The 12681-nt window shown below is 44.1% G+C and overlaps 1 protein-coding gene across 1 annotated transcript in view; it reads right to left on the bottom strand.

Annotated features, from left to right (window-relative positions):
• cdkal1 (CDK5 regulatory subunit associated protein 1-like 1) overlaps positions 1-12681 on the bottom strand; it is a 198514-nt gene that overhangs the window by 135581 nt on the left and 50252 nt on the right. The gene's annotated exons all lie outside the window — the stretch shown is intronic.

Raw genomic sequence — 12681 nt, 5'->3', positions numbered from 1 at the left:
CACACACACACACAGAGTGTGATGTGTTTGAGGTTTAAACAGGTCAGGTATGAAGTCCTCTCCCCTCCTCAGTGTTTAGTGTAAACACACAGATACATAACGATCGCTGTCTGATCACAAGCGATAAACTTCATCAACACACCGAGTGTCGGCCGTTACAGGCGCACACGCGCGCACAAACACACACACACACACACACACACACACACACCAGAGTGAAAAAGATGTATCTGGTTAGTCCTTACCTAAATACACTAACAATACAAAAAAAACAATAAAAGATAATATTAAAAGATAACAGATGGAAAAGAAGAGGAGAAGATAAAACCCTGATAAAACAGGCCACGCCCACAACCGACAACCGCTTTGTTTGATTTTGATTTGTTTTCTATCTTTATCATTCCTTTTAATTACTGTATAGAAGTACAGTAGTGTACTTGTACAGAAGTGCTCTGACGTCTATACTGCTGCAGTATTGATATTTACATCACACTGTAAAACACTCTGAGCTGAAACAGTACAGAAAAGTTTATTGCTGTTGCACAAGTTCTGCAGAAAACTTGGGCAACTAAAGAGCAGAAACGAAAGAGCAGGAACACAGACGCTTCCCTCGCTCGAGAAAACGAATCCGCTTCACACGAGAGTGAAAACTGAGATGGGATAATCGGAGAACTGAAGGAGATCCTGAAGGTCAGATTACAGTAAGAAGAGCTCCCCAAGGAGCAATGAGACCTTCAAGAGTCTCATCAGGAAGCTTAATTACCTGAAAAGGTGTTTAGAAGAGAGGGAGAGAGAGAGAGAGAGAGAGAGAGAGAGAGAGAGAGAGAGAGAATAGTTGTAATTACACATCAGCACCTGAAGGGAATGAGCTCACCGAGGTGTGTGCGCTACATCATGGGATTCCGTTTTAATTGCTCTTCCAGCCGAGTGGGACCCCAAGAGCGAGTGATAGTAAAGTGAGGACCTGATGGATATGGAACCTAAATTCTGATGAAGGCTTGAAGCACTAATCTGGTCGGCACGGTAACACTATCAAGGGAAGTCTGACTGCTCACCTGGACCACAGACATTCCTGAAAAATCAACACTTTCTGCGGGTCCTCGTTAAACACAAAAACACCTGATTGTGTGTGTAGTGACGGGCAAAGAAATATCCCCCATTATTATTGTTGTTCTGGTTTATTTTCCTTTTTTATTTCAAATTTCTGAAAATAAAGTTAAGCTAATGATTGTTAGAACCCAGTATTGCTAAAACCATAAATTTTTACTGCATCAAAAAACTCCAAAAAAAATGAAACAAACAAACAACAACAAAAAAGGCCCCAACACACACTTCAGGGTTCTTTTATTAGTCCCTCTGGGGGAACTGTAAAAAATTCTATGCCGTTCCCCATACCAGAATATTCCAGAACACAGACCAGAAAACCTTTCAGAAGCAAAGAAGTTCCATGCACGTGCACCTCAGGTCACCTCATCGCACACGTCTACTTCTGCACGTATGAACTCGACCGCTCGGAGGCGACTCGTCCTCAAGCACCAGGCTGCGATCTAGAACTCTCTAACAAAACATCATCCTCAGAAAAACCCTGACCTGATCATCTCCAGTGTAGCATGAGAGCTGGAAAGCCCCCTCCGGTGCTCGGGAAAGGTCAGGGCTCCTGGCTGTCAAGTAGCATGACTCGGTTGTGCATCCCAGACAAACACACACACACACGTCCTTATGCCTGTGGTCTCACTTGCAAGCAACAAAATGTTCACTTTCATGTACGTGTGACACAAAGCTGCGATTTCAGCAACATTTTATGTAGATTTTATGCAAATTAAGTAGGAATATGTAAATAAGAGACAAATGATTAGCTTGAATGATTCCTGAGACTTGCACTTTAGTTCCAAGGTGCAGTTTGTTAACATTAATAGAAGAAGAAAGAAGCGCAGATTGCTGGTGTCACCTCTAACAACTGTAGAAACTGTAGTATGGCTAGCTTGCTATGCTAATATGAACCATGTAGCATGTAACCTGCTAAAGAAATACATTCTCACATTGTTTGGTGCGTTGCGTTTAGCAGTTATTACCTTAACTGAATTAAGCTAAGGACAGGCCACGCCCGCTAATGACAAACTTCAAGCAAAACAAACTGACTTGTCGTACGCAAGTGTGAACGCAGGCTAAGGTCGCAAACTCGTCTCTGAAATATTGTTTTTCATTCATTCATTCATCTTCTACCGCTTATCCGAACTACCTCGGGTCACGGGGAGCCTGTGCCTATCTCAGGCGTCATCGGGCATCAAGGCAGGATACACCCTGGACGGAGTGCCAACCCATCGCAGGGCACACACACACACACACACACTCTCATTCACACACTAGGGACAATTTTCCAGAGATGCCAATCAACCTACCATGTGTGTCTTTGGACCGGGGGAGGAAACCGGAGTACCCGGAGGAAACCCCCGAGGCACGGGGAGAACATGCAAACTCCACACACACAAGGTGGAGGCGGGAATCGATTGGAGTCGATTGCACACAAGGTGGAGGCGGGAATCGAACCCCGACCCTGGAGGTGTGAGGCGAACATGCTAACCACTAAGCCACCGTGTCCCCCGGGCCGAAACATTACAAATGAAAATCAAGACTTGTACCCGTGTATCATGTGACTACACAGAATGCAGTGTGTTTTCGATCGAGTGTATCTGTGTGTCAGTCTAGAACGAGCCCCGCCCCTTTGGCTGTTCCTTAAAGGCTACGTTGAAAGCAACATGTGCTCAGTGCTCCTGGGGTTCTGCCTTTCAACGGTCGATTGTGCGGAGAACAGACGCCTCGCAAAGGTCAGCGAGAAAGAGTGAGGCAGCAGCATGCTGTTCTATAACGAGCAGCTAGAACCTGATAGCTTTCTGTTCGTGGTGGTTAAACAGAGATCCGTAACTGGAGACACTGGATACGGCAGCAGGTGGTACGCTGTGCTCGGGTCGGTTTGACTCGAAAAAAAAAAAAGCCCTTTGTAGGACAGAAGGCTAGAAATCAGGGGGACAGTAACAGCAACTGTATTTAAACTGTGTTCTGTTTGGATCCAGATCAGTTTTACTGTACCGTCTGTTCACGTGTATGCTAGAGAATTATTCTGTTCTTTATCCTCATTGTTTTGACTTTGGGGTCTTGAGCAAGACCCTTTACCTTCAGCTGCACCGTGAGAAAGCTGGGGTAACATGGAAATGTATGGCCCTGATTTCTAGCATCGCTGAAACGTGGACGACGTCCAAAAATAAACAGTTTACAAGCTCTTTACTCGTCATCCTGATGGTCAGTTACCAAAAGCATCCATTTGGAAACCATTGGTGCGGGAAGAGCTTGAGAACAAAGTGTTCAGGTCCAGGACACAATCTCTCAGAGTCTTAAGCATTCAAATGCTTAGTAAACAGATGAGAGATACTGTAAAGAGGCCACGCTGGAGATGAGAGCACGCATTCCTCGTCCAAACATCTTATCACCAAAGAGTGCACTGGGCACGTAAGCAAAACAGAAAACCATGACCCCGAGCAAACAGTGGGGCATCTGGACTCGGGTCATCATCAGGACGTGAGTGCTCGGGTTCACCACTTAACGATGTCCCGCCGATGATCACTTCAGTGCCTACAAGCTGTGTTTAACTTGAAGCTCATTAATATCACTGTGTCCATCAGTCACAACAGAAATAATGCCAGTTATGGAAGAGAAGTTTAAGGCGTAGTTTCGGATCCTCCTTGTGGCTTGGGCACAGGTGTGTTTGGAAGTATGCACGGTTTCTCTGGTGGTTCAGTTGGAGGAACCATTAAAGGATAATGCAGGAAAGTCCAAACAGAACCTTTTTTGGAAGCTAAGCTTTAACAATCTAAACAAGTCTTCAGAAGAATATTTTGAACAGTGCATTGCCCCTACAGTGGCCCTAAAAAGTGCTTAGTTTAAAAAAAAAAAACACTTAGGAGGCAAAGTTATTTAAAGAACCCTTAAGGAACTGTACATAGACCCCCTTAAATGATTAACAATTAACTACGTCTTTAGTTGTTCCCTTAATGAACCTGATCTAATAACACCTAATAAACCTTGCCTAAGGGTACGATGCCAGAAAAGGTTTCATTACAACAGAGAGCTTCTTTAGATGCTAAGAACCTAAAAATATCCAATTATCTAACCTTTAAAAATATAATCGTGTGTCTTAGTGTGTACAATCTGATCGAATAAAAGTTTACTAAAACATGACTTTATCTAGAACCTGCCAGGAGCTTCACATCTTGGTAAACAGGGTCTTCAAGGTTTCATAAAAGAATTTAAAGTTCTTGGAGTTCACCCAAAAAAAACTAAAAAAAAAGTTTAAAAGCCTCTCTTAACAGGGACAAACTGTTCTAATAATAATAATAATAATAATAATAATAATAATAATAATAACAATAATTAAGAGGTCTTAAGCCTTCCAAAAAAAATGTTCACCCTTTTAGAATCTTCCTGATGGCAGGTGTGTGTGTGTGTGTGTGTGTGTGTGTGTACAGGTGGGCGTTGAAGTCATTTTGTTCACCTTGTTACTCCCAGGTTACCTGTTATAAGCTCTACCAATAACGTGAAGGGTTTCCACAGAACATTTGATCCCGAGTGACCATTTGGAAAGTGTTGAGTCGTCATGAGAAACACACCAACACCTGCTCTGCACGCTCGCTGCCAAAAGGGAACTCAAAACCTCTAGTGCCACCCATATGCTTCCAAATCCATAAAACAAACACACACACACACACACACACACAAATACACAAAAGCTGCCTCTCCCTATCGCGTTTAACAGCCCCGGGTGATTCCTGTTGCCATGCAGTTGGTATTTAAACACGGCTTTTTGTCTCTGTGCCAAAAGAGCACTGTAAACAGGCTCAGGGACGGAGTGAGTGAGAGAGAGAGAGAGAGAGAGAGAGAGAGAGAGAGAGAGAGAGAGAGAGAGAGAGAGGGCACAAGGCTCCGCTCTTGTTTGTTTAACTTTGCCTTTTAATTGATACGATTGTGAGACAGATTTGTTTAACTTTTACAGAGAGACGGTTTGAGCAAACAGGTGAAACAACATCTCCGAGGCTCCCGAGGCCATGACGGAGAGAGCTGTGACTTTGAGCCAACAGTCGTAGGTAGGACAGATGAGGGTGGAGACGTGGGACAGGTGCGAGGGCTTTGGAGAGTAAATATACAGTGGTGTGGCAGGTGGTAGGTGCGCTACACAAACTCGATAAGACTGAAGCACGCAGGCAAACTTTCTGGCCCAATGTTTTATCAGGAGCCATTAATGGTACATAGACACTGATATTACATGCATTAGGGACACCATGGAGGTTAGCGGCGACTCGTTAGTGCAAACCTGTACCTTTCATTAGAGTGCACAAGAATAAAATAAATGAATGAATAAATAAATCGCACGCTGTCACGCTAACAATTCAGAAAAAAAATAAGAAACATCATACCAAGACGTTATGGGACCGGTCTGATCAATTATTCAGATCTGTCACAAACCTTTAAAGCCATACGCTGCTGAAGCATCAGTTCTTTGATGATCTGAGGTTCAGGAGCTGAGACACGATGAGGTTCTAGCGATGCTGATGAAGTGAAGGTCCTCAGAATAACATTTGTGGAGGAAAAACGTCCAGTCTTTCAATGAACACAACTGAGCAGCAAACTCAGTGATTGAACGAGAAGCCGACAGTGTGACTAGGGGAAGTTATGGCCTAATGGTTAGAGAGTCTGACTCCTAACCCTAAGGTTGTGGGTTCGAGTCTTGGGCCAGCAATTCCACGACTGAGGTGCCCTTGAGCAAGGCACCAAACCCCCCCAACCGCTCCCCAGGCACCACAACATAAATGGCTGCCCACTGCTCCGGGTGTGTGTTCACTGCTGTGTGTGTGCACTTTGGATGGGTTAAACACAGAGAACAAATTCTGAGTATGGGTCACCGTACTTAGCCGTATGTCACGTCACTAACACCTGGAGTCTACCACAAGGCTGGCTGAAAGCGTGAACCCTGCTCGAGACTATCATGATGTTTAGATTAAAGAAACAAAAAAAACATGGAAGCGGTTAATGAAGCTTGGAGGTGTAGTGAGTCTGGATGGGTTTCTTATAATCCTTCCCAGAACCCCTGCTGCAGCACTAATGGAGTCACCCCAAAGAAGCAGAACTCATCTTTCACACCGCACCCAAGTTCATTTGGCAGCATGGCGGGATTAATTACCGGGGTTGTTTTTTGTGCGTGTATGTGTGTGTGTGTGTGTGTGTGTGTGTGTGTGTGTGTGTGTGGATTTGTTCATGTGTATTGTGTGGAATCACCTACAAGATGCTGAGGAAATTTTTCTGATATTTTTTGCTGAATGTTTCAGAAAATAAGTGTGAAAAACTTTGTCTTCTTTGCAGTCGAGTCAGAACAGATGGAACCTTTTAATTATGATGGTTACACATTTTGGAACCTGCAAATAGGAATGATCTGCTGAGTTGGATCACGCCGAGTTAAATCTGATCGAGTGGACGGGGATTGGGAAAGCGCCGGACCGAGTGAGCCAAAAAAAAGAAATAATTGCAGATTAGTGAACGCTGCAGAAGCCAGGCAGCCTGATACGAGGTGTCACGCTCAAAATCTGCTTTTCAGATCCATCGGCGGTGAAAGTTGGAAAAGATTTCGACCGAGGGAACCAACAGGAAACTGCTGAGTAGGTCTGTTTTTTTGTGAAATGACCAATCTGACACAAAACCATTCTTGGTTTCTACATCCTCACAGATTCTGCAGAAGAAAATAAAGCATACATCAAACAAATCGATAAGGAGCGTAGTTTAATACGCTGTGCAGTATAATACAGAACAGTACAATAACTCAAAATGATACGGGTCAATAAAGCACATTCCCATCTCGCTAGGAGTTCCTGCTTGAATCCATACTAGCAAAGATCATATGAAATAACGTTTGTCCACGGAAAGCAAACGTTTCAAACGACCCCTTGAGCGAATAAGGACAAATCTCACCAGCAGACCCGCAAAGTCAGTGCTGTATTCTGGATGAGAAAGCAGAATGGACAGAAACCAACATTATTCTCATGTATGAAAGTGAATATTCTTGACCTTTGAGTTAACTGACTGTGTGTGTGTGTGTGTGTGTGCGCTCCCTACCACATTCTGAGAGCTTTCCAGACGCTTGAGAAGCTTGAGTATCAAGCCCTGGTTTGAAGAGGAGAGCGCCCTGATGACTCTGAGGTAAAGAGGGACGCGAGATTTCTGAGCAGCTTCCTCATTAGCATAACTTCAGGCTGAGTGTGATGTCGCTAATTACCGCTGCTGGCTAATCTGGACTCGACGAGGAAGTTAAGACACAGACGGAGGGACGGCGAGAGCCTTCAGCTGGTTTGTCGAGCGTGAGCTGCACTCGGTGATCACGAGTCCCCTCAGATATCCACGCCCCGTTCCCAAATTTACCCAACATGCCTGAATGCATAATTCAGGTTTAGAGGCGATTGGGTTTGTTCCAGGAATTCAATTACGTCTGTTATCAATTAACTTCAATTTAATCAGACAGCTTCATGAATAATAAGCGTGTTATTGCAGCCGGATGGATGTAAATCCGGGACGCGGCTTTATCGTTATTTCCGAGCGGTATGGAATCCAGCAGGGTCGTTATTTGTTAAACGCGCTCCGTTGATCATCGAAATTACGCTCGACAGCAGCGAGGACGCAAGCGGGTCGACGCGTGCGGCTTTAATTATACCACAGATAGCAACGCTGCTCCGCTTCATCCTACATGCAGCTACACGCTCCAGCATCAACATGGCTCACTGAAGGGATAAGACACAAGTTAAGATTAGCTCAGAAAGGTCCGGAGTGTAAAAGACACGCAATAACACGTTGAGTGGAAAATGTACTGTTTCATATCTTTTGATTCCTCCGACTGCGAAGAAGAAAGAAATACTGTGATTTATTTGGACGGAGAGTGAAATTGATGGTTCCTCAAGACACCGACAGACAACGCTGCACCGCGTTCACATCAGTCTGGGAAAATTAAGAATCGGCGAGTCAACTCAAGACTTTTTTAGCTTAAAAACTGACGGATTTATTCGGAAAGAGTCAGATCAGTGGTTAAGGTGTTGGACTACTGATCAGAAGGTCGTGAGTTCGAATCCCCATCGCTCAGCCGTATAAACGAGATGAATTTTTTAGTCGATAAACGCAAGTCGCTCTGTATAAGGGTGTCCTTATGCCGTAAATGTAGTCGTATTTCATTACTATAGGTTTATTGTGTATCTTGAGTGGAATCTGGGTTCACAATCTGTAATTTCTTACACTAGATGCACACTGCAAAAAAAATGTAATAAAAAGAGAGAAAGGTTTTTCCTGGAATCAGGTACCTCAAATAAAAAAGTGTTAGCAAATAGTGATAAGTATCAAGAACAGCTGTTAGCGAACGTTAAGAGGATAATTATTTGTTTGCTTTGTTTAAAAGCTGATGAAATGAAACACTGGTGAATAACGGACACAGATTCCGCAGCAGCTCCTACAAAACCGTGATAGTCCCAGAGCAAGACAATAAGAAGTTAACACACCAGGAAACTGTTCACTTTTAGAAGATCCAGCAGAAACGTGTGCTGAGCAACAGAGTAGATCACAGAAGTATGAAGAGCAGTGTGAAGACGTATGAGGTTCTCCCAGGTGGAGCAGTAAGGAGGAGAAAGTAAATCCTGATGTAGGTGAATCGACAGGCTCAGGAGGAAGAGGAAGATGAGGAGGAAGATGAGTCCTCACTTCCCTCACATCGGGAAAACCCCCACTCTGCTTCAAAAGGGCAGCACTGAACCACGGCCTCCATCATAATTACACCACACATCTCCTGAATTCTGATTGGTCGAGAAGGAGTCTCCAGTACCAGAGCACTTTAATAGCCTCAGGTAATTTTTTTATTCCTCACTATAACGGGCTCCGCTTCCTCACTGCTTGCGTCATAGCTCTTCATCTTCCTCACTTTATACACCACTAATCTAACAGCTCTGACTGAAGTCGGTCGCACTGCTAATGACCGCTAGTGACATGCTATTCGTTAATTAGTGCTTGTTAGTAAAAAAATGATTCTCTCCTGAAGCGACGCTCATTAAATACTTTCCAGAAGAGGGGGAATTCCCAGTCCGAGGTCACAACCCGCCTCGTAATCTTTCCGACTTCCAGCGATGGATGGACGCTGCGATGCTAATTAACACGGTGGGCGTTTCTGCTACCTGCAGAGCGGTAGTCAGGGATCTGTTCACAATAAAAAGGAAGAAAATCTAAGAAAAGACAGACGGTCATCTGAATGCTACAGGTCACCACAGTGATCGTCCATCATCATCATCATGATGTATCCTCTACACTTTTTCTTCCTTTCACTGAGTGACTCTCGGTCTTGACTGATCAATTGAAATAATTACACTCAGTAAGTCTAAGAAGGAAGCTGGTTTGCTGAACTTAATCAGAGCTTTTAATTAGCAAGTGAATAAAGGCATCAATGTCCCTTCATTTCCACTTATTTCTATTTATGTCTATTTAGTTTTACACTAATGAACAACACACACACTAACTCACACACACCTTTCTTCCGTTTCCTCCTCACTCCTGCTGTCTCATAGCCTCAAACATCCACAAGCAAAAAAACGTTTATTTTTAAGCATGAGATTAAATAATATACAGAGGAGAGTGTGTGTGTGTGTGTATAGAGGTTTTGCACCCGACTGTGAGAATGTGATGGTGGGATATTGAAAGTCTGAATGAATGAATAAACTGAGTTATATGGAGCTGTAAGAAGGTTAGTGTGACCTTCAGGTCAGCCTCCATCACTGCTCCTGTCCAATACACTCATCCTCAGATCCTTCGATCAATCCGCCATCTAATTCCTCCACCACTGATCAGAGAAGCAGATACCAGCTTGTCTCTCGTCTTTGCCCCGGCCTCATACAGTGTCTGTGTGAGACGATCATTTGGACTGTCTGCTGTCACACAAAGAAAATTAAAACAAGCTCTCTGAGTGAGGCAGATCTGAACACTCCACACTTTCACTCACGGGTCAGAAATACAGCCAGGGAAGAAGTTTAACAAAGCAAAGTATCCACAATGCACGAAGAAACACAGAACATGGTGAACACAAAATACAGACAACACAGAGCACGAAAAACACAGAGAACACAAAAAACACAGAGAACACAAAAAACACAGAGCACAAAAATCACAGAACACAGAGCACAGACAACACAGAGCATGAAAAACACAGTACACAAAAAACACAGAGCACAAAAAAGACAGCACGAAAAACACAAAACACAAAAAAACCCGGACGACAAAAAACAGGTCACAAAAAACACAAAGCACAGAGAACACAGAGCACACAGAGAACATGAAGCATACAAAACACAAAGCACAGAGCACAGAGAACACAAAGCATATGAAACACAATGCACAGAGAACACAGGACACACAGAGAATACAAAGCACATTGAACCCAAAGCACATTGAACCCAAAGCACAGTGAACACAGAGCACAGGGAACACAGAGCACAGGGAACACGAAGCATACGAAACACAGGGCGCACAGGGAACACAGAGCACAGGGAACACAGAGCACAGGGAACACAGAGCACAGGGAACACGAAGCATACGAAACACAGGGCGCACAGGGAACACAGAGCACAGGGAACACAGAGCACAGGGAACACGAAGCATACGAAATACAGGGCGCACAGGGAACACAGAGCACAGGGAACACTAAGCATACGAAACACAAAGCAGAGAGAACACAGGGCGCACAGGGAACACAGGGTGCACAGGGAACACAGGGCGCACAGGGAACACAGAGCACAGGGAACACAGAGCACAGGGAACACAGAGCACAGGGAACACAGGGTGCACAGGGAACACAGGGTGCACAGGGAACACAGGGTGCACAGGGAACACAGAGCACAGGGAACACAGGGTGCACAGGGAACACAGAGCACAGGGAACACAGAGCACAGGGAACACAGAGCACAGGGAACACAGAGCACACAGAGAACATGAAGCATACAAAACACAAAGCACAGAGCACAGAGAACACAAAGCATATGAAACACAATGCACAGAGAACACAGGACACACAGAGAATACAAAGCACATTGAACCCAAAGCACATTGAACCCAAAGCACAGTGAACACAGAGCACAGGGAACACAGAGCACAGGGAACACGAAGCATACGAAATACAGGGCGCACAGGGAACACAGGGCGCACAGTGAACACAGAGCACAGGGAACACAGAGCACAGGGAACACAGAGCACAGGGAACACGAAGCATACGAAATACAGGGCGCACAGGGAACACAGAGCACAGGGAACACGAAGCATACGAAACACAAAGCAGAGAGAACACAGGGCGCACAGGGAACACAGGGCGCACAGGGAACACAGGGCGCACAGGGAACACAGGGCACACAGAGAACCCAAAGCACAGGGAATCCAAAGCACAGGGAACACAAAGCACAGAGAACACGAAGCACACAGAGAACACGAAACACACAGTGAACAAATAGAACACGAAACACAGACCACCAAGCACAGAGAACACAGAACACAAAGCGCACAGAGCCGTGTCACGTTAATACAGCTCTGTCCTTCAGCTCACATTAAAAAAAAAAAATGCACTTCACACATACAGTGTTAGATTCACTTCCTGCAGCGAGTCAAATCAGTCACTTGAGTAGAATCAGGAGCAAAGAGGGAGATGGGGGAAAAAAAAGAAAAACATTCAGTTTACTGCACACTGCAGTGAGGTCATAAAGACTGGAGATAATTAAATAAACTAAGTGCTCTCTCTGTCGCTCACACACACAGACACACACACACGGTGCTTTGTGATAATGGGGCAAGAGAACCAACTTTTATTTCCTTTTGTGCAAACATGAACATTGCACTTTCTGTAAATATAATCATCATGTTATTGGGGTGCAAATATTTACACACACACACACACACAGATGGAGGAGGTTGCACTCCGTTTCACTTTGTTGGATGTGTAACTGTCAGGGTTGTTTATCTGAAGAGTATTTAGTGAGATAGCTGCCTGCTCTCTAAACATTCAGCACGTAACTACGTTTACTTAAACACGCAATTAAAATAAAAAAGTTGTCATTGTGGAGTTGTTGAGTCTCTGTGCAGTTCTCCAGCTACTCGCTGCACCTGACACTCACCTGTTATTCAGGACATACATGAAAACGTTTGTGAAGTTTATACTGTGGCTTTAAAAGTGAAGAATTTAATGTAAAGTACGATCAGAAGTGTCACATGTAGTAAGATATTGTTTTAAATAGAATATCCTGATACAGAATTTACTTTATTTTCAGTTCAAGGTGTTTCCATTTAGCTGCACAGAGAGAGAGAGAGAGAGAGAGAGAGAGAGAGAGTCAAAGACAGACAGACAGAGAAAGAAAGAGAGAGAGGGAGAGAGAGAAAGACAGAGAGAAAGACAGAGACAGTCAAAGTCAGACAGACAGACAGAAAGAGAAAGAAAGAAAGAAAGAAAGAAAGAAAAATAAAGAAAAAGACAGAAAGAGAGAGAGAGAGAGAGACAGACAGTCAAAGACAGTCAGACAGACAGAAAGAGAAAGAAAGAAAGAAAGAAAGAAAGAAAGAAAGAAAGAAAGAAAGAAAGAT

This window comes from Tachysurus vachellii, chromosome 5 (genome assembly GCF_030014155.1).
Source record: "Tachysurus vachellii isolate PV-2020 chromosome 5, HZAU_Pvac_v1, whole genome shotgun sequence".
Classification (NCBI taxonomy): domain Eukaryota; kingdom Metazoa; phylum Chordata; class Actinopteri; order Siluriformes; family Bagridae; genus Tachysurus; species Tachysurus vachellii.
The sequence above is the reverse complement of the archived record's forward strand: the minus strand, read 5'-3'. Positions and strand labels throughout refer to the sequence as shown.